This window comes from Balaenoptera acutorostrata, chromosome 20 (assembly GCF_949987535.1).
Source record: "Balaenoptera acutorostrata chromosome 20, mBalAcu1.1, whole genome shotgun sequence".
Lineage (NCBI taxonomy): Eukaryota > Metazoa > Chordata > Mammalia > Artiodactyla > Balaenopteridae > Balaenoptera > Balaenoptera acutorostrata.
Genome location: NC_080083.1, coordinates 18,985,933 through 19,009,546, shown reverse-complemented (window position 1 = coordinate 19,009,546; position 23,614 = coordinate 18,985,933). Strand labels below are relative to the sequence as shown.

The following is a 23,614-nucleotide window of genomic DNA, read 5'->3' as shown; positions in this document are numbered from 1 at the left end:
TTTAGAGTACTTACCCCAAAATTCACCCATTGTAAGGTACAGTTCAGTTACTTTTAGTAAACTTATGCAGTTGTACAAACATGACATAATTCCAGTTTTGGAACATTTCTGTCACTCCAGAAAGTTCTCTCGTGCTCATTTGCAGTAAATCCCCACTCCCAACGTCAGCCCTAGACAATCACTGATCTTTCTGTCTCTATACTTTTACCTTTTCTAGAAATTTCATGCACACAGAATTAAACAATAGATATTGTTTTGTGTCTGGCTTCCTTTACTCAGCCTAATGTTTTTGAGGTTCATCCATGTTCCATGTATCATTGGTCCTTTCGTTTCATTGCTGAGTAATATTCCATTGCATGGATCTACTGTATTTCATTTCTCTATTCACCAGTTGATGGACATTTGGCTGCTACGTATGTTCTCATACAAGACTTTACATGGCCATGTGTTTTCATTTCTCGTGGGTGGCTATCTATGAATGGAATTATTCCATATGGCATTTGTTTAACTTTGTAAGAAACTACCAAACTGTTTTCCAAAGTGGATGCTCCAATTTTACATTCCCTTCAGTATGAGACTTCTGGTTTCTCCACATCCTCACTAACACTTGGTATGTATGATGCTGAGTTGTTTTTTTTTTGTTTTTTTTTTTTAAGGGACAATACTTTATTTATTTAATTTTTTTTAAACATCTTTATTGGAGTATAATTGCTTTACAATGGTGTGTTAGTTTCTGCTTTATAACAAAGTGAATCAGTTATACATATACATCTATCCCCATACCTCTTCCCTCTTGTGTCTCCCACCCTCCCTATCCCACCCCTCTAGGTGGTCACAAAGCACCGAGCTGATCTCCCTGTGCTATGCGGCTACTTCCCACTAGCTATCTGTTTTACGTTTGGTAGTGTATATATGTCCATGCCACTCTCTCACTTCGTCCCAGCTTACCCTTCCCCCTCCCCGTATCCTCAAGTCTGATGCTGAGTTTTTAAAGAGTCCAGCACTGGTCTCATCTGGATTTGTCTGATTGTTTCCTCATGGTTCATGTAACTTACTCTCCTAGTCCCTGTATTTCCTATAAACTGGAAGTTAGATCAGGAAGTGTTAATTTTGTTTCAATAGTACACTTCCACATACTTCAGATTATACGTTGCATCTCAACAAAGAAGGCACACATACAGCCAACTCTGCCTTGTGGATTGCCTTTGGAAAATGTTTCATTGTAGCCAAGCTATTATTATGTTGCCCTCCCCGTAGCCTAAATTTCTAACTGCTTGTAGAACAGATCCCATGTTTTCCTGTGAACAATTAGAATTTAGCATAAAAAACTTAAGATAAATATTGCCATCAAGTATTTACCTATTAATAAGTTGCCCATCAGTAACAATACCTGTTATTTTCAGTTTCTTTTCCCAGTCTCTTTTTATAACAAAATTCTTCCAATGCTTTGCTGTTTGATAGTTCTTTTTTTTTTAAGTTTGCACAGTTTCTTAATCCTCTTATTTAAAATCTGCACAATCACAGCAGATAAAGTCACTGCATCATCTTAACTCCTTCTTTCTGTCAGCACCATCAGTGGCCTTTACAGTCCCCCTGACTTTGTTCATTCTGTTCTTGTGTTCCTTTCACTGTTTTCTTGAAGTCTTTTTCTTCTCACACAGACCGTGTCTTGCAAGTCTATGTATGGCTTTATTTTTCTTTGCATCATCCAAGGAATCGTAAATCACACCAAATCCATTTATCTTGCCACCACCGAAATGGTTCTGAATCCAAACACAAAGATGGCACCTAGTGTAGTCTTGTACATTTTGTCTGGTCTTTCCCAAATTTCTTAGATACTGTTGCCTTTCCGGGATGAAGGACATCAGTGACCATTTGTTTCCATAGTTGGTTGGTCATGAACTTCCTGGTCCAGATAGTTACTGTGTCATTCCTAATGGTGGTTGATCCTCGGGCAGCCAGGAAGGAAAACCTGGATACTTCTTACATGTTTCTACAACTATTCTCTCTCTTCCCCAAACCTCTGGCAACCACTGATCATTTTACTGTCTCTATAGTTGTGCCTTTTCTAGAATATCATATAGTTGGAATCATACAGTATGTAACGTTTTCCTTCTGGCTTCTTTCACTTAGCAATAAGTATTTGAGGTTTTTATATACCTTTTTGTGGCCTGATAGCTTATCCTTTTTATTGCTGAATAATAGTCCATTGTATGGATGTACCATAGTTTGTTTATCCATTTGCCTATTGAAACATCTTGGTTGCTTCCAGTTTTGGGCAATTATGAATACAGCTGCTAGAAACATTCACATGCAGGTTTTCGTATGGGCGCGAGTTTTCAAATCATTTGGGTAAATACCTTCAAGTGCAATTTTAGCTCCTGTGATAAGGCCAAATTTGGCTTTATTAGAACTACCAAACTGTCTTCCAAAGTGACTGTCATTTATGCAGTCCCACCAGCAATGATCGAGAGTTCTGTTGCTTCTTACCCTCACCAGCATCTGCTATTACCAGTTTTGTTTGTTTTTTTTAAATTTTAGCCATTCTAACAGGTGTGTAGTGGTATCACGTATTTTTCTATTACCCTAAATTATATAACCCAGCACACACTGGGGTCTCAGTCAATCTTTAATTACGAGAATCATCTCTCCCCTCTCTGTGGTTAGTTGGTTTGTGTTCAGGAGATAACGACTGATCTTTACATAAGCCTAAACAAAATATAATTAAAAGATAAATTTGAGACCTTTTTTTTCCCTTCCATTAGCAAAAATTATTCAATCAATTTATCATTTAGCCATGGTTCCAGTCACTCTTCACAGGAAAGATGAAAATAGGAAACCGTGAAAGGTTTTTGCGAATACCCTCACAAATGGCATGGTCAACTAACTGTACACAGAAATCTGAGGATGAAACACTCAAGTTACAGGTGACCCCTTTATTTTTTATTTTTTAAATTTATTTATTTATTTATTTATTTATGGCTGTGTTGGGTCTTCGTTTCTGTGCAAGGACTTTCTCTAGTTGTGGCAAGTGGGGGCCACTCTTCATCGCAGTGTGTGGGCCTCTCACTATCGTGGCCTCTCTTGTTGCGGAGCACGGGCTTCAGACGCGCAGGCTCAGTAGTTGTGGCTCACGGGCCTACTTGCTCCGCGGCATGTGGGATCTTCCCAGACCAGGGCTCGAACCCGTGTCCCCTGCATTGGCAGGCAGATTCTCAACCACTGTGCCACCAGGGAAGCCCCAGGTGACCCCTTTATTAACCACAGAGTGACTTTCTAGGTACAAATGCTGCATAGTTAGTTAGGTTAGGAATCGGTGTTATTGTCAAATTAGTGTCATCCCCCTTGAGTCACTCTCGACACTATATTTGTAAATGGTAATATCGAAATAAAGCATTACTTCCAAAACAGTTGTCAAGAAAGGTTAAAATTTATACAGGGTGGGGGGCAGTGGGATCAGAATCCAAATGTTTTGCAAAGCAGGGAGACTCGTGGTAGCCGCAGCTTGATGCAGAGAACAAAGGCAAGAAGTAGCCCACACAATTAGTCACGTTGTGTGCAAAACTCTGGTCACAACCTCTTTAACTCCGTGTATCATCCTAGAGATCACTATAAATCAGTGGGGAAAATTGCATCCCATGGCTGTGGCACATTGCTCAAATCAATGCACTGCTGCCCCTGCCTTTCGAGTTCCTGTGGGCATGGGCTCTCCCCAGCCGGCACTCAGGGAGCTGATTGCCAAGACTGAGTTTAATTTGCGTAAACATGAAATCTGTTCACCGGTTTCGAGGGAGACCGCATAAACTGAAACATTTAACCTGACCTCAGCTGGAACTCGTCTCACCCTTTTGTTGGGGGAACTGTGTTGGTTTTGCCTGATGGGTTGGTTTGAAAAATATTTGAATCTGCCCTTGAATGCTATTTGATATAGTCCCTTTTTATCAGTATGGTCTTGATGGCTAAGGAAGCAGCCAATTAATTTACACAAATACCTCCTTTAGTCCTATGGAGAATACGAAACAAGCGGGCGGGCGGGCGAGAGAAGAGAGACAGTTATCTGAAAGGGTGTGACTGTTTTGTAGAGGTAAATGGATTGTAATTCTGCCAGGCATCACGCTTTATTACTCTATCTGATGCGACTGGCTAGAAAGATACTGTTTCATTTGGAAGATAGATTGTCCTTGTAATACGTTACAGGGCTGAATCCTGCTAAAAATCCATGGGCCTGCTGGCTCTGCTCCCCATCACCATTTCTAAAGCACCCTGCCCTCGTGGCATTGTCCCAGGAGAAGGTGTTTCCATGGTAATCTCAGTGGAGGCAGTCAGCTGACGTCTGGCACAGCCTGAGCTGGTGCGCGCCAGCCTTCTCTCTCACTCCTCCCTCGAGCCTTTAAACTATATTTATTAGTCCTCTTTAATGGAAAGTATATAACCCCTTAATGTCAGACACTGAGTGCGCTCGGGTTTATTTATTTATTTGGGTAACAAGCCTACTACCTTCCTAATTAATTCTCAGCAGTTCCTGCAAGCTGTATTATTATTTTGAATATCTTGTGCAAACGTTTATATTTTTGCCTGTTACAACAAAGAGCATTGCTTAGCAGTATTGGGTATTTGGAAACCTCCGTTCTTAGAAAACAAGCAATGCCTATATTAAAGAAGAATTTTAAAAGATAAAGATGTTAGGGTTTCAGTTTAATTTTTCAAGAGTCTTTTCTTGCTCTGATGCTGTGGCAATGAAATGGTCCAGTCTCCTTGTAATTTCTTTCAGCACTCCATTATTTTATGATTGGATCTGAGTGAGCCACATGGTTTTAAAATACTTCTAAGAAATGTGACATCTAGCCATGTTATCTCATTTTTTTTTAATAGGAGAAAAAAGTCAGAATTTCAGAGCTAACCTGAAATTGATTGTTTTCCTGACGTGTTTGGAAGTAAATGCCTTTTGTTGTACCGGTTAGAGACCCCCGCTTAATGCTAAACCATACTAAATAAGCAAACCGACTTAACAGTGTCAAAAGTCAGTGCTTTGGGTCAGGATGTAGAGTCCATTTTCATTAGTACTGTGCTTGGAAATTCAATTACAAATGTAAAAGATGTATCAAAGCGGTGTCTGAAAGCAACAATCATTAGAACCAATGCATGACTCCTTTGAAAAGCTATCTTGTTAAAGAAACAAAGCCTTTTTAACAATAAAGCATAAGAAAATTAGTATGACACCACCTCATTTATCCAGAGGTCAGATTGCTAGAAACAAGATCCTTTTAAAACAAAGCCCTGAATGCAGGCGTGCACATAAAAGATCTGTGCATTTGCAGAAACAGACGTCACTAACCTTGCAGTAATAGGTTTCCTTTTACACAACTGTCTTATCAGAGCTCTCTTTTCCACAGTCAGCCTTTTTGAACACCTACTATGTGCTGTGCATTTGCCAGGCACTAGCAGTGGAATAGTCTATCACTCAGTCTGCCCACAGGCCCGTGGGAGAGGCAGAGAAGCGAACCAGCCCGCCCAGCACAGGCCTGTGGCAGCTGTATAGGTACAGATGACTGTACCTTCCTCTCCAGGGGAAACTGTCGCTCAGCAAGGTAAAGTAATGGCCCAAGGTCACAAAGCTCACAGGCAGTGGCACCTGGCTTCCGTTAGACCCTGGAGCCCTCAGAATCACAACCCCGATGGTAACCTCCTATCACCGCCTCCCATTTTATGATGAATAACGCAGACAACTCAGATCCTCTTTTAAGAAGAGGAAAGAAATAGCAGAACTAACATTAGTCACATGCCCAGTGTCAGGCATTTATTAGGAGATTTTTTTCCCTTATAAATTTATTTATTTATTTATTTATTTTTGGCTGCGTTGGGTCTTTGTTGCCGCGCGCGGGCTTTCTCTAGTTGCGGCAAGCGGGGGCTACTGTTCGTTGTGGTGCGCGGGCTTCTCATTGCGGTGGCTTCTCTTGTTGCGGAGCACGGGCTCTGGACACGCGGGCTTCAGTAGTTGTGGCTCTCGGGCTCTAGAGTGCAGGCTCAGTAGTTGTGGCGCACAGGCTTAGTTGCTTTGCAGCATGTGGGATGTGGGATGTGGGATCTTCCTGGACCAGGGCTCGAACCCGTGTCCCCTGCATTGGCAGGCGGATTCTTAACCACTGTGCGACCAGGAAAGCCCTATTAGGAGATGTGAATATACTGTGTCTTCATCTTTATAAGAATTCTGTGCAGGAAGTTAAGTATCATTTATCAATGAATCACTTGAGTTTCCAAGTACAGTACTGATGAAAATGGAGTTCACCTCCTGCCCCAAAGCCCTGACTTTCGACATTATAACTCGATTTGCTTAGTACCATTTACCATAAGCAGTCGTGTCTAACCATTACGATTCCCAGAGGTATTGGTCACTAGTGCAGGATTTCAGTACAGATTTTCAGACACCAGAGCCCCAAAGCCCTAGTGAGCCGTAATGCTAAGCATCTTCTGGCTTAGTTGCGTGTGATGCTCTCTCTTTTTTTCTCTCCCCCCATTCTCCTTGTTTATTTAGGTCTTTTCTTACAATAATAATTGCTTCCTAAAATATTTCTTCATAACCTTTTGAGGATAAGTGACTTGTAGACCTTGGGGATCCCACAGGAAATGACATAGTCAAGACAAGAGCTAGTGTACCAGCCGTGTTCTACCTGTCAAGAACTCTCAAGGTGTGGTGCATTAGGGTACAAAAAGAAAAAGAAAAAGGAAACCTTTTGCTTCATTTCTTTTGGAGAAAAAAAAACAGCACTTGGAATCGAGCTGCCACATTGTACTTCCATTTGCACAGCTGTTTCTCTCTTAATTGCAATCCTGTCTTTTCCAAGAATAAGCATGTAGGAAAAGGTACCATAGTCTCAGGCAGGCCAGAAAAAAATATAGTGCTTTCACTGCTAACCTGATACTTAGGAGATTTGAATTTGATTTCATTTAGTTTCCACTTTTCAAGCCCAAATCAAAAATGTTTGTAGCTTCTAACTCGGGGGTTCTCAACCTTGGCCGCACATTGGAATAGCTTGGGGAGTTTTTTAAAAATTCTGATACCCAGGCCACATCCCAGACCAATGAAACTGAGTCTCTGTGGATAGGCACCAGCATGTTTGAAAGCTCCCTAGGGTGCAGCCAGGGAGGCAATCCACTGATCTAACTATTCTGTTAACCAAATTTATTCACTTTTGTCGTTCTAGCTATTTCTTGGAATCATCTGTTGAAAGTTGGACTTGCCCCCAAATTCAGTTCTGCCATTAGATTTTTCTCACTTCTGTGTGTGTGTGTGTGTGCGCGCGTGCAAGCACATGGGCACGTGCACACATAGGTGGGGAAGTGACAGGGAGAGAATGTGTGTGTTTTCTGGAAAGCCTCGGGATCCTGTGATCTGTATCAAAAATTAAATCTTCTTGAAGGTACTGGCTATGGTTTCATATTTGCAGATGGTCTCATCGGAAGATCTTCCTTCAACAAGAGTAGTAGAGATAATCACTTTATATTTGCTGACTTCCATCCCTTGTGATGGACGTCACCATACACTGTCTCACTTGACCCTCCCCACATCACTGGGAGGCAGTCCTGCACTGGTCCTGAACTCTTAGGTATTAAATAAATGAGCTTATTTCTTTGTTACTGGTTGAGGTTCAGAGCAAACGTTCTTTACACTGAATGATTATAGCAAAGTTCTAATGCACTGCAGGGAGAATCTGATTTTCTGACATAACAAACCGAAAAAAAAGATTTTATTTTATCGGAATTATATCTAAATAAAGACGTCTTTACAACGTGTCGGGGATGGAGATACATCAGGCAGGGTAGGTAGAGTGGACAAGTTCAGGATCCTCTCTCCTGACATGGCTAGATTACTTCTTTGGCTTCTGTGCACGGAAGAGTCACTTTGCTCCATAGGAAGCCTCCTCCAGTGTCTGCCCTTACTCCCCTGCTCCTCCATCCCTTACCATTTCACGAAGCCCGTTGAACTGTAAAAATATCTCACGTTGCATTTAAAGACTATTACGCTCTAAATGGTAAAGGACAGAAGAAGAGTCACATCCCGGTGGGCAGTGTCTGGCAAACACAGGCATTAGGATATGTGGAAGCATGTGGGTAGTTGTTGCATTTATGCCCCGTTTTAACAATAGCACCCACCGCAGTGGCACGTTGAGGCCTGAAATGAGGTGCATGTAAACAAGTGTGAAGTCATGCATGTGAAGTCCTTAGCGTAGCTCTTGTCACATAGTAAAATGCTCAATAATTATCAGCTCTTAAACCCCCTGCAGACCGGCAGTCCAGTGCCTGTGGACAGCAGAGGGGTGGGATAAAGTCAGCCCTCAGAGTCCTCACTGTTTATTCTGTCCTCTCGCTTGTCCTTCTGCCTGGAGTGTTCTCCTCCCAGATAACTGCCTGGCTCCCTCACTTCATTCAGCTCTCTGCCCAGAATAACCTCCAAGGGGTTGTCTAGAAGCATCCATCTTATCCCTCTCTACACCTCTGTACTGCTACTATATTCCTCCTCATAGACCCTGTCACCACTGTCACCTTATACAGCTGTTTACACTCTGGCTCCCCCTACTCCCTATTAAAACATAGACTCCATGAGAGAAGTGCTGTGGCCATATAGTAGGTGCTCAATAAATGGGCATTGACGAATGCACTGGAGGGGTCAGGACTGGTGACAGGGAAAGCAGGTCAGAGGCTGCTGCTGTAATCCTGTTAAGAAATGACAAGGGCCTGGGCTTCCCTGGTGGCCCAGTGGTTGAGAATCCGCCTGCCAGTGCAGGGGACACGGGTTCGAGCCCTGGTCCAGGAAGATCCCACATGCCACGGAGCACCTCAGTCCGTGCGCCACAACTACTGAACCTGCGCTCTGGAGCCTGCGAGCCACAACTACTGAGCCCTCAAGCCACAGCTACTGAAGCCTGCGCGATTGGAGCTCGTGCTCCGCAGCAGGAGAGGCCACCGCAATGAGAGGCCCGCGCACCGCAACGAAGAGTGGCCCCCACTCGCCGCAGCTAGAGAAAGCCCGCATGCAGCAGTGAAGACCCAACACAGCCAAAAATAATAAATAAAAATAAAATAAATAAATTTAAAAATATATATTAAAAAAAAAAGAAATTACAAGGGCCTGAACTCAAGCAAGGACAGTTAAAGGGGTCAAGAGGTCTGGATTCAAGAGCTATTTAAGTGGTAGAAGGCCTTGGGCATCTAGAGGAAAGGGTCTAGACTCATAGATTTCTTTCTTGGACAACTTGGGTCGGCAGTGATGGTTACTCACCAAGATGGGAAATGTAGGGGGTGGGGGGGAAGCAGAGATGTGGTAGGAGAGGGTGGAAATAAATTCAGTCCTAAATGGATTTCATTTGAGGAGTCTGAGGAACGAAAAATGGAGAGGCCCGCTAGACAATTAACTGTCTAGAGAACAATCCAGAATAGAGACAGATTTGGAAGCCGTGAGTGGGTGGTAGCTTAAACCGTGAGAGTGGATGAGAGCATCCAGAGAGGGTGAGGAGAGAAAGGGGAAATTACCAGGAGAACAGGGCTTTTAAGGCTACGATGAAGGGTAGGGCTTTGATAAAGAGGAACACATGGGAACCATCGGAGTTTCCTGAGCAAAGAGGGCCCTTCGACCTCATCTGTACCTTTTACTCATTGTCCTCCACACATTCAGTAAATCGTGATCATCTGCTGCCTACTGCGGCGCTATGGCACTGTGCTAGGTGCTAGAAATAAAGAGGAAAAAGACTGCCTCTGCTTGTTGTTCAGTGGGTGAGGCAAATAGATACAGACATCATCGCAGCACAACTCCTTACATGCTAAAACAGAGCAGCATGAATTGCTGAGAGCGTGTGGAGGAAGGGTGGACCTGGTTTCTCAGACAAGGAAGAGTTTCAGGGATTCATAAGTATATGCAAACACTTGTGCATTTTCCTGTACAGAGTACCTGTGGCTTTTTTCAGATTCTTAAAGGGATTTGTGAATGACTGCCTTTGGCAACGCAGAGCGACAGATTTTAAGAGGCCTGAAGAGGTTTGTTTTTTAGGAAGCTAATTCCGACAACGTTACAAAGTTTGGATGAACTGGGAAGAGGCTGGTGAAATAACTACCGTTCAGTAAATACTCTTTGGGGCTTGGGACATGGTGCCACTGGTGATACCGAGTTGAAATAGGGCCCCAAGAAGGACAGTGGTTAAGGCAAGGTAATGAGCTTCATCTTGGTTAAGTCAAATCTGTGGTCCCCATGGGCCCTCCACGGGACCCCTGTCTGAGTTTTCCCCAGACAGGCCAAATACCCATCTGGCACTCCAAGAAATGTCTAAGCTGACATTCACATTGGAGAATTATCGGTATTTTAAGGAGAGGGAAACTTGCAGCTCCCTCTCCCACTAAGCCCCTGTGGTCCCCTCCTGCAGTATATGCCTCTCGGCTCCCCAGCTGCATCATGAACTCACTAAAGAGAAAGCCACATTCTCTAATTCATTTGCATGCATGCTCTAGAATAGAGAGTTGGAACTTCCAGTTCTGGACAAGATAGAATAGATGCATTTCTCCCTATCCTCCTCGCTAAATACAGCTAAAAACCCTGGACATCATATTATAAAACAAACGTTAAGAAGACTCTGAAAGGTGGAGAGAAAGTGAACCAGCTAGGGACTTTAAGACTTGAAAAGCAACGTGGCAGTGAGCTCCTTGGGATTTCTTTTTGTCTCTGTACATCCCAGACTGCATTGCTGGAGAAGCCCCCTATCCAGACGGGCACAGACAAGAAAAGCTTGCTCTCTCTTGCCAAGGACCAGGAAATGGGCAGCCTATTTGACAACAAACATTCTCTGGAAAAACACCTAGGAGGGTTGCAGGCCCCCCTAACTTCCATCAGCAAAGGCCTCACAGAAAGCCTGGACCTCTACCCTTTCCCGAAGCGAAGAGGTACCCTTCCCTGTCCCCACTGGGGTGGCATCAAAGAGGCCCAAAGGGGAGCCTGGACTTGCACCACCCCCCCACCCAGGGAAAGGGCGGTGCCCCTTCCCCTCTCCATAGAGTCTGGGGAGGCCAGGTGAGGAGCTAGCTTTCCACCAGCTCCTGGTGGTTCTGAGGTGCCTCTCATACTCCCCAGCAGGGTGGTATTGAGGAGCCCGAGTGGGGCCTGGACTTACACTCCTCCCACCCTGCAGTAAAGCATTGGTGCCTCCTTCCCCTACTGGTCCCTTTTTAGCAGAAGCCTGACAAAGTAGAAGATTTACATTAAATCCAGAGTCTCATAACATAATACCCAGAATGACCAGGATGTGATCAAAAGTCACTCATCATCCCTAAAATAGAGCAATACTAGTCTACATGGATTCAACTTGCTGACAAACATAAGATAAGGAAAGGAAACCTAAAACTATGAGGGAATAATCTCTACATTGAGAGGATCGTTAATTTGTAAGGTTAAAAAAAATTCAATGAAAAGGCCAATAAGGAGAGTAACTTAAGTTGGTATTTTAAGAGAGAAAAGAAAATAAATTCAAAATCATATAAAACTTGATTAGTAAAACAATTAGCTTTGTAAAATGATAATTTGAGTGTCTAAGATGAAGTTATGTAATGGTTTTACCTAAATCAATGGTGGTGTGTGATTAGAATCACTTGGGGAGGTTCTAAAAACTATAGATGCCCAGCCCCATCCAGGACCAAATAAATCAGAGTAGCCCCACTGATTGTAACATGCAGCCGGGGTTGAGAACGTTGGCCTAAATGAACCATAGGGGATAAATAGAATATAAGTGGAGAAATTTTACAACTTTTGCAGAGTCAAGATAGATGTGATGGAGTTTGTGTACTAAATTTTGCATGCCCTTTCTAAAGAAGGGCCCTCTTGGGCCATTTATCTTGCTTCATGCACCCTTGTGATGAATCTGATGATCTGGTCCCCAAGCCCACAACAATAAATCTGAAGCAGTAATTAAGCAGGAGTCAGTCTCTCGCAGGCAGGCATATCGATGGTTGCAATATATGAAAACTGAAAGTACAGGAGGACTCTGAGGCGATTCAGTTTAGTTCTACTAGATGGCTTGGTATTAAAAAGCTTGTTGGAGTGATTTCTTGAGCTGTCTCCTCAGAGCAGTCTTTTTGGAATTAAAATTCAGTTTTTCATGAAACTACTGAATACCAAGCTGCAAGACAAACCCTGGAACTCAAACTGCCAGATAATCTAAGAGAGAGACCTCCAATAGGCCTGTCTGAGATTTTTAGCGAAAAGAAAACAATTAGCCATGTGGCTGATACCCATGAACTGGTAGGTTCTAACCCCCTTTCTAGTAAGGAATTTGACACACTTAATCTAAATATGAAAAAGTCAAACTTGCACACCACAAATGAGGTACTTGCACCAAAAGGGAAAAATGACTCAAACATTTAAATTAATAAAGGAGGCTATGGCAGGCCCAGATTCCTGGGTAACTCTCTCTAAAGGAATTTGTATCGTAAAGTACAAAGTTCGTTTGTGATGGGAACATTATCTAGGTTGTAAATTTTCTTCTTGATGGTGCCCTTAATCCCTGTCAGGATGAGGAATATTTGGAAGAAATTGGACTTGAATATGGAGATGTCATTTATTCAGTGCAGTTAGATGGGTTGATATTGGAAATTTATTGAAGAGTTTTGCTGAGTTGCTTTCATGAAGCTGTTAAAATCAAGGGTTGAAAAGCCTTATCGATAAATAGTAGAAACTTAGCCCTTTTCAGTTGATGACAATGATTTTCATTGACCTGAATAATATTGATCAATAGTACTAGGCTTATAACTAAGTGCTTGTGCCTAAAGTTGATTAAACTGGCTTTAAGACAATTTTTTGGTTACTGCTCATGGCACGTATTTTGTAGAAAAGGGTCTATTTCACCATTAGAATGTCATGTGCTTTACACACACAGGCATGATTTTTGGAACATGTGGTCCAAGGGGTATGGTCATAGGAACGCCAGTAGCCCTGAAGATGCATCTGTTTTAAAGCACGTTTACTTATTACTGTTCACCATAACAACTCTGAATCCTTAAGAAAGTAAAAGAATAATTTTATAATGTTTAATGAAGCTGGAAACTATTTCTGAAAAAGAGTGTGTTCTTACATGTTCTTCCAACATGGTAAAATTTTTTAAAAATGTTTTGTTGAAAGTGATTTTTGTTTGTAAAGGCATAGACTCTTAGTTATCCTGAACTATGCATTCTTTCCATGACACATTTACAAAATTAAGATTTCTCTATTTTCTGGTCACTATTGCTGCATAACAATTTACCCCAAACTTACAACCACCTCCTTTTTATTATGGTCATAGGTTTTTTTAGGTCAGGAATTCAGAAAGGGTAAAGCAGATGGCTTGTCTCTGCTCTGCAATATCTGGGGCCTCAGCTGAGGAGACTAGAAGGTTGGGGGGCGACTCAAGGGCTGAGAGCTGGAATCATTTGAAGGCTCATTCACTCAGATGACTGACACCTACCTGGGCTGGGAGGACTTGAAGACCAGGGCTACTGACTGGAGAGCCTTATGAGCCCTTTCGGAGATTCTTGGCTTCCTTACGGCATGGTGGCCGCAGGGTAATCAGGCTTCTTATGGGGGGCTTAGGGCTCAGAGCATGAGTGTCCCAGTGAACGAGGCAGAAGCTGCATCCCCTTTTTATGACCTAACCTCGGAAGTCACACAGCATCACCTCTTTGCATTTTATTGGTTAGAAGCAAGTACTATGATCAGCCCAGATTCAAGGGGAGGGAACAGAGACCCCCGTCTCTCAATGGGAGGAATGTCAAAGGATTTATGAACAAGTTTTAAACCCTCCACAGTCTACCCCTTCGTCAAAAATTATTTTCAAAAAATAAAAAATTATTTTCATTACTCTGACATTCAAAATATACTCACCCCCACCCAAGATGCCCCAAAGTCTCATCCCCTAATGTCATCAGGTTCAGGGTTGTGGTCCAGGATCTCATCATGTAAGTCAGTTTAGATGCAGTTCCTCAACTAGAGTTCTTCAATCTGAAGACCTGTGAAACTCAGGTCCTTAAAAGGACAAGTTATCTGCCCCACATACCCAACATACAATGGTGACACAGGGATGGGATACCCCACTAGACACTCCCCATTCCAAGAGATGGGAAATGGGAGGCACATAATAGTCAAGGGCCATCTGTGTTTGAAACTAAGTAGCCTTCTTGGTCTGCTTCCTGCCCATCAAAGGTTGGGGGTGCAAAAGCCTCTGCACATTTTGTAATGTCTCTGTCCCTTTCAGTCCAACCTGATACAATTCCTTTGAAATCTTGGTGGACTTATTGTGCATCAATTTATAATCCACTGAAACCACGCCCACAAACCTCTGCAAGATAAGCTCTCCTGTACCTGGGGCTCCTTATGAGCTACTATGGGACAAGGTCCCTAAGACTCTTAAGAGCCCCATTGTTTAATAGAGAAAGGCACGCCCTGAAGATCTTTAATCTGCCTGGAAGTTTCTATGTGACACTGCCTTAGATCTTTCTGAGGTTTTGACAAAGGATTTTACAGTCCCGCTCTGGACTTGATCATGGCCCTGAAACCGTTTCCCAATTTGAGAATCATTTGCCATCTGGAGAAGCTGGGAATAAGAAACAGTTTTATTTTCAAACCCAGCAAGTGCAGGCTGCTTTCTATTTCCTCTAACTTTTGCATGAAAGCTGAACAGTTCTGTATTAAGATCATCTCTCTCCTCTCACGTGTTTTCATGGACAGCAAGAAGCAGCCAGATGGCACTTCCAGTGTCCTGTCTAGAAACCCTTATCTAGATCATTGAATTTGTTAGGTACGTTTCCTGTTTTCTGCCTTCCCATAGTCAACAGTGTTGTCAAATTTCCTGCCACTTTGTATCAAGGGTCCCCTTTCCTCAAGCTTGAAATCATATTTGACTTGCTTCCCTTCAGGCCCTTGTGACCACCTGCTTAAAGCCCATCGTGATTCCACCAGCAGGCCCCTCAAGGCTCTTCCAGCTGCGACCCACTTCACAAAGCCAGTGCCAGCTGTTTAGTATTGTGTTACAGTAGCACCTCTCTGCTCCCAAATTTTGATTCCAGTCAACTATTGCTGTGTACCCAACCACCCCAGACTTAGTGGAGTAAAATAAATGACCATTTTATTATTTTTTTTAATTTTTATTTTGTTTTGGAGTACAGTTGATTCAATGATGTGTTAGTTACAGGTGTACAGCAAAGTGATTCAGTTATACCCATACAAGTATCCTTTCTTTTTCAGATTCTTTTCCCATTTAGGTTATTGCAGAATATTGAGCCCAGTTCCCTGTGCTATACAGTAGGTCCTTGTTGGTTACCTATTTTAAATATAGTAGTGTACCACCATTTTATTATGATCATGGATTCCATGGGTCAGGAATTTGGAAAGGGCACAATGGGGCCAGTTCACCTGTGTTCCACAATACCTAGGGCTTTGGTTGGGAAGATACAAAAGCTGGAAGTTACTCAACAACTGAGGCTTGGGATCATTGGGACCCTCATATGCTCACTCTTCTGGCACTGGGGCTGGGAGGGCTCATACCAGGACTGCTGACCGGAGGGTCAACCCTTGACCTCTCCGAGAGGCTTGAGATCCTCACAGCACAGTGACCTCAGGATAGAGCCACCCCTACATAGTGGCTCAGGGCACAAGCATTGCTTCCAAATGATGAGGGATAAACTCTTATTTATCCCAAACTCTGCATTATTTCTATGACAGATCTGATTCATTAAGATCTCTGATTTATAGCTAGTTGGGCCAAGGAGAGAGAGGAAGAGAAGGAGGAAGAAAGAGGGAAAGGGAGAGAAGAAGGGAGATCGGGAGAGACAGATGAACAGAGAACAGGGAGACAAAGCAAGAAATAAAGTCACCAGGCATCCTACAGAAAGTCAGAGCATCTGTCTTCCAAGCTTCTGAATGGAAAACAGAATGAACAGAATGTCCTCCATCGTTGAGCAGCCAAATCAATTTGTTAAATGAGATCAAAAGAGCATAAATATTATAACTCTGCTGTCAAACCAAAGAACTGAAGTAGGGAATAGAAAATCCCAAAGGCCAAGTGTATATATCACAATACAAGCAGATACCTGAAGAAACGAAATGATTTTCGTACAATTTTATGAAAGCTCTTTGTGTTTTAAGCACATCCCTGATTGGGGTGGGGGGCAGCCCCAAGTTAGTGAAGTCCCTTGGAGGTGTTTGCAGAGAGCACTAACCACAGAAGAGAAGAGATCCCCCCACTCAAGAAGACATGGAGTAGCTGCTTCCTGGGAGTAAGTCTGGAACAAGAAGGCCCCAGAGTGAAAACTAGCCAGAAAGCCCTATAAAAAGGCATGCATTCTCCTCCCTGGTCAGACCTGGATGGCTTTAAAGGAGTTGATCACCATTTTAAAAGATTAACTCTTTTCAAAGTCACAAGAGCTCAAGGGCTCGTGGCGTATTCCATTATTAGAGATTTTTGTCATAAAGTATCAGGGCCCTTTCTCGTGATTCCCACATTCTCCAGAAGTCTTCAGGGTTTTGAAATTGTTGTTTGGGATCCTGGAATTTACTGCTAGCATTTTGAGGCCCCACAGTTTTCAGTGACAAAGCTTGTGCACACACGTACAGATGCAGACAGAGAAATAAAGATAGAATATGAAGCAAAAGAGACAGCAAGCACAATTTGAAAAGATACTTGCACCACAATGTTCATTGCAGCACTATTTATAGTAGCGAAAACACGGAAGCAACCTAAATGTCCATTGACAGATGAATGGATAAAGAAGATGTGGTACATATATACAATGGAATATTACTCAGCCATAAAAAAGAATGAAATAATGTCATTTGTAGCAACATGGATTGTCACACTGAGTGAAGTAAGTCAGAGAAAAACAAATATATCGCTTATATGTGGAATCTAAAAAAATGGTACAAATGAACTTATCTACAGAACAGAAATAGAGTCGCAGATGTAGAACACAAACTTATGGTTACCAGGGGGAAAGAGGGGAGGAAATTAGGAGATTGGGATTGACATATACATACTACTATATATAAAATAGATAACTAATAAGGACCTACTGTATAGCACAGGGAACTCTTCTCAACACTCTGTAATGACCTGAAAGAATTTTTACAAGAGTGGATATATGTTTTAAAAAAAGACAGCAAGCAAAATGACTTGTGGTTACAGTGGACTTTGGGGAAGTATTAACCCCGTCCCTGTTCTTGTCCTACAAAGTGAGGCTGAACCCAATCCAACAACTGTGGGTTTATAGCCTCAACATAATTTTTTTTTAATTATTGAAAACTGGAGATTAGAAACCAAGGACTATCTGTCATTAAGGGAAATCAAATGAAGTTAAATTCTATTGCAATGAATCTTACTATGAGAAGAATATATAGACCACCAAAAAATAGTTTAAATTCCAAACTACCTATTTCAAGCAATTTGAATAAACCTATATTCTATTATTATCATATTTTAAATAGTTCCTTTAAGATTACCATTACAGCATTTGTCTGGTTTGTCACCTTCAAAGATTAACTATTTTCTTTGTAAAATTCTCATAATCCTAATGGTAACAATTTATGAAAATAGAGAAAAGATAAAGAGAAAATTCAGTATTTTGTGAGTTTGTTCTTACTACAGTGGACCTCTGGCTTTCTAGGTCTAAGTAATGAGCTAATCTTTTTAGCTCTCAAGAGCTAAGTAAGCCAATTTGACTTACAAATATAGAACTAAGTCTTAAAAAAGAACATTCAGAGGAAACTCTCTGGCATGATGGAAATGTTCTGTATCTTGATTTGGGTGTCAAAAATCATCTACCTAAACACTTAAAAGTCTGTGAATTTTACTGTACATAATTTATACCTCAATTTTTAAAATCCTATTTGACTGATGGGTCAAGATGTATGGAGTATTTTGGTGTGAGTAGGGTCATATGTTTTAATTTCCAGTTAATTCTTTTCTTACCTGCTATTTATAAAAATAGTAAAAGAGAGACAGTATCTATTAACATACTTAGTCTCTGTCATTTAAAAATTATATTAAAAGATCCAGGCCAAAGTCTCCATGCTCAGTCATGATACTTGTTTCTAGTCCAGTAATAACTTTTCTACAGGGGAGGAAGTCTATTCTCTCCTTTATCCACAGTGCTTTGCTGGCAAAGATTACCAGTGGTTAGAAAAAAGTTAAAACTAATATTGTAGGGTTGATATGATAATAAATACATTTGAGTATTTACCAACTTTCTATGGAGAGAGATACTGTTTTATATACCGTGGAATACTGTAAAATAAAAACAGTACAGGGCTTCCCTGGTGGCGCAGTGGTTGGGAGTCCGCCTGCCAATGCAGGGGACACGGGTTCGAGTGCTGGTCCGGGAAGATCCCACATGCCACGGAGCAACTAAGTCTGTGCGCTACAACTACTGAGCCTGCGTTCTAGAGCCGGCGCTCCGCAACAAGGGAGGCCACCGCAATGAGAGGCCAGTGCACCACAGCAAAGAGTGGCCCCTGCTCGCCTCAACTAGAGAAAAGCCAGGGTGCAGCAACAGAGACCCAGTACAGCCAAAAATAAATAAATAAATAAACAAAACAAAACCAGAGCCTTTAAAAAAAAAAAAAACAGTACAAGGACATAACTTCATACTTGCCTTGAAAAAGTGAAAGCTGTCAAGCAAGGAGATAATTCTAGTGGGACAAACACACAGATGACGCATAAATGTGACCTATTAATCAGCTGAGCAATATGGATGCATTTCTTATTAGTGAACGATCCTTACACTTGTGAACCATGCCCTCTTGGTCATGGTGTATTAGCCTGCTGAATTGAGTTTGTTAATTATTTTGTATATTTGCGTCTGTCCTTGTGAGACTGGTCTCTAGGTGTGTGTGCGTGTGTGTGAAAGAGATCTTCATCAAGTTTTGCTACCAGGATTCAATAAAGTGAGTCGAGATGGTGTCTGTTTATGTTCTAGAGCATTTTCCGTAGCATAGGAATTACCTGGGGCTTGATGGCCTATACTACCATCATCTGTGCCCAGGAACATTTAGGAGAGTGTTTTCTGCCAACGTGAAAAAAAATTCCCCTGGTTATGAATTGATTCTGATTATTTCATCTATCTTTGAGTCAATTTTTAGTAATTTGTATTTTCCTATAAAAGCATGCATTTCACAAATACTTAATTTATTAATAGGAAATTACAGATGTTATTCTCATAATTTCTAAAGACATCACACCTTTTCTTAAATCTCTTTCTCATTCCTCATGTTAGATATCTGTGTTTTTGCCTTGTTTTTTCCTGATTAGACGCTGCCAAGGGTTTGGTTCTTTAGTGGTCTTTTCAAAGAACCAGCTCTTGGGTTTATCATCTATATTGTTTTTCTCATTCATCGATTTCTGATTTTATCTTCACTGATTTTTACCTTGATAGATTTCTTTTGCTCTTTCTCTAGGTTTTTGGTATTTAATTTACTTCCTTTTTTTCTCATTTAATAACAAAAGTATTTAAGGCAATGTGTTTTCTTTTGAATATAGCTTTGGCTGCATCCATGAATTCTGATGTAAAATTCTCTTTCTCATTAACTTCTTCATTGTCTGTAGTTGCAACTATAATCCAGGAGTTGCCTAAAGAGATAGTTCTTTTAAAAAATTCTCAGTGATAAGGTTGTGTTGTTAACCTTTATATAATTTTCTAGTTTTACTTCACTGTGATTAGGGTCAGTGCATATCCTACTTTTTGTAATTGGGGAGAGGAATGTTACTTTTGGCCTAACACATAAAACATATGTGTAAATGTTTCAGGGACCACAATAAATGTGTGTAAAAATTCCACGTAACTGATAATCAAATACATTGATTATTCAGCCACTCTCCATACTCATTTGCTTTTTGCCTGCTTGAACTGCCAAGCACTGGGTCGTCCACTAAAATCACAACTTGGTCCATTTCTTTTGTATAAGAATAATTTTTGCTTTGTATGTTTCAGTACCATGTTATTCAGTGCATGAAGATGGTGGTTTTCATTTTTTGTTATATTTTTGTCAATATAAAATGAAAAAGTTTTGTTTTTTGCCTTGGATTTTGCTTTGTCTGTTATTCCTATTCCCATCCCTAGTTTCTTTCTGGTACGTCTTTGTCCATCCTTTCATTTTTGTTCTATGTCTTTTTGTTTTAGATGCATCTTTTATAAACAAAGTATAGTTAAATTTCTTTTTTGACCTAATCCGTGACCCGTCTTCATCCAATAAAAGAGTTGTATCCCATTCACATTTCTTATAGAAACTGACAAATTTTGTTTTCTTAAATTTGATTGTGTTATTTAAACGCTTTCCATTTTTAATACTTCTGTGCTATTTCCTTCTTTTTTTTCTAGTTGCTATGTTGTTCAAGTTTTATTTATTCTCTTTTTACTAATGATTAGAATGTTATAACGTTCTTTTTTTTAAAATTATTATTTATTTATTTATTTATTTATTTATTTATTGGCTCTGTTGGGTCTTCGTTTCTGTGCGAGGGCTTCCTCTAGCTGCGGCAAGAGGGGCCCACTCTTCATCGCGGTGCGCGGGCCTCTCACTATCGTGGCCTCTCTTGTTGCGGAGCACAGGCTCCAGACGCGCAGGCTCAGTAGTTGTGGCTCACGGGCCTAGTTGCTCTGCGGCATGTGGGATCTTCCCAGACCAGGGCTCGAACCCATGTCCCCTGCATTAGCAGGCAGATTCTCAACCACTGCGCCACCAGGGAAGCCCTATAACGTTCTTTTTACTTGTCTGGTTATGTTCACTGTTTGATCCTCCATAGGAGGAGGGTCTAGGAAAATTGAGTTAGATTAACATCAGAGATTGTATCTGCCCTGCTCAAACCTTCAAAACCAAAGAAAAGGAAGGTTTAGATTTATCATAGCATAGAGATCTCACAGATTATGAAAAATAAGAAGGCAACTAGCAGGGGGAAGCTCTGATAAGGAGTTTCACTTTTGTTCAGAGAACTTACTTGTGTGTTCTGGCTGCCCGAAGATAACTGAGGTAGGATCCCTTCCCTAACTAATGTATTTGCATACAGTACCTCCCTTGGCATGGTACTTGTGTTAAGTTTTTCAGATTTTGCTGGCATATCTTCTCTTAGAGTGTAAAAACCCTTGAAGACAGGGGGTTTTGCTTATTTATCTTTTTATACCTCTGAGTTGCTCCTATTTGATCCTTGCCACAATCTTATGAGGTAGATGAGACACCTAGTAGGATCCTTATCTTGCAGAAAAGGAGACAGATGGCCTCCCCCAAAATTAAATGATTTGCTCAGGCTCACACGGCTGGATTGAGGTGAGCACCCAGGTCATCCCTTACTCCACTGCTTTTTCCCATCTAGCATCCTGTCTCCCAGAACAAAAGAGACATCCTGGATGGTGTTTGTCCTGCCTTGGTGACAACAGGATCTTAATCTTTCATTATCTGTGCAGCAGAGGAAAGTAGGTGCTGTTTTCCCTCTTTTCTGCTGGGGCTCTGGCACGCCCATAGGCCTGAGAACACACATGAAGAGTTCCTATGCCCATCCAGGTGAAGCCTCTCAGGCAGGGCAGAATAGGGAAGGGCAGGAAGGGAAGCCCACACCCCGAGGTGGGAAGGTGGCTGAGAAAACAGTCATAGGCACCTCTGCTCTAGCCCGACAGCATCCAGGAAGGGACCTTCTATCTGGATGGTTTCAGCATTCACTGCTGAATCGGTCCCTTTCCCTGGACCCCTGCAGCTAACGTTCCTGGGATATGCAGGCAGAGTTAGTGCTGTTAGAATTCTCATTTTATTAGGCTTTAATCAAGCTCTCCTGTGAAGTGCTACATAAATTTCATTTTGAATTTTGTATATAAAATAAATGAGAGAGAAGGATCATGGACATAACATGTTTTTTTAAATGAAAATGATATTTTTAATTTACTCATATAAAAATCATCTGGGGGTGGGGGAGGGAAGGATTGGGAGTTTGGGGTTAGCAGATGCAAACTAGTATATATAGGATGGATAAACAACAAGTTCCTACTGTATAGCACAGGGAACTATATTCAATATCCTGTGATAAACCATAATGGAAAAGAAATGAAAAAGAGTATATATATGTATAACTGAATCACTTTGCTGTACAGCAGAAATTGACACAACACTGTAAATCAACTATACTTCAATAAAATATTTTTAAAAGGAACTTTAAAAAAAGCCAATGTACACCAAACCAAACCAAAGAAAAAAACACAAAAAAATCATCTAAGTGTTAGAAAGATTGTTACATTCTCTTATCCATGGCCTCAGAAAACCCATGATCTAACGTAGGTTTGTCAAATGATTTCCAACTCCTTGAATATTTTGCCTTCTCTCCATTGAGCGCTGACCCTGGTATTCTTTAAAATCAACCTAAGAACTCACCTGCTATGAAAATTAATTTATGTGACATTTAGGGATGCTTATTTTTACAGCTTAATGTTCATTTGTCCTTGATATTTGGAAAAGCCTACTGTGATAGAAAGAACATGGGTCTGGGTCAGTCTGCAGGCCTGAGTTCCAGTTTCAGGGTCTGCAAGTCAGCTAACTTCTTTGAGCCTCAGTTTTCTTATCTGTAAAATATGGGCATGAGACTAAATGATTTTCCAAACGTATGAACTGTTAAAGTGTTCTTCAGTTGTTGGGTATTTGTCTCTTCCACTCATCCAACTGGATCATGAATCCCCCTAGAACAGGGATTATACCTTCTGCATCTTTGGTACTTCCATCCCCACCCCCAGGCTGCCTGGCACTCTGCATTGCCCCCAGCGGGTATCCTGTCAATGCTGATTGCCAGACTGACAGCACCTGTGGCAGCCAGGAGGTGACACTTTGGTATTTTCTGCAATAGAAGAACAAACCACAGAATAAGAAATCACTCGGGTTTCTGCTTTATTGACCAAGGTAGATCTAGGGATCAAAATAACCAAGGAGCTATATTTTTTTAATTTGCGTATAATAAATAAAATTGACTTTTGGTAGTGGTGATTGTATACAGGTCTGTGGGTCTTAATACATGCATAGATTTCTGTAACCACCACCACAATGAGGATACAGAGTCATTCCATTACCCCCAAAAAACTCCTTTGTATCACACTCCCCCTGACCCCAATCCCTGACAACTATATTCCAGAATATCACATAAATGGAGTCGTATAGTATGTAACCTTTTGAGACTGGCTGCTTTCACTCAGCATAATGCCTTTGAAAATAAACCATGGTGATGCATATCAATAATTTGTATTATTAGTTCATTCCTTTTTATTGCTGAATAGCATTCCATCGTATAGATGTATCACAGTTTGCTTATTCACCTATTGATGGATATTCTGGTGGTTTCCAGTTTGGGGCAGTTATGAATAGAGCTGCTGTAAACATTCATGTGTAAGTTTTTGTGTGAACATAAATTTTTATTTCTCTGGAATAAATGCCTAGGACCGAGATTTCTGGTTCATGTGGTAATTCTATGTTTAACTTTTTGAGTAACTGCCAAACTGTTTTCCCAGTGATCGTACCATTTTACATTCCCACCAACAATGTATGAGAGTTGATTGTTCTACATCCTCTTTGGTATTGTCACTTTTGTTGTTG

General features: G+C 41.3%; 1 protein-coding gene and 1 pseudogene across 1 annotated transcript in view; one reads left to right on the top strand and one right to left on the bottom strand.

Annotated features, from left to right (window-relative positions):
* MYO1D (myosin ID) overlaps positions 1-23,614 on the top strand; it is a 355,807-nt gene that overhangs the window by 221,873 nt on the left and 110,320 nt on the right. The window lies entirely within an intron of this gene.
* On the bottom strand, positions 1,542-6,368 carry LOC103011586 (40S ribosomal protein S24-like; annotated as a pseudogene).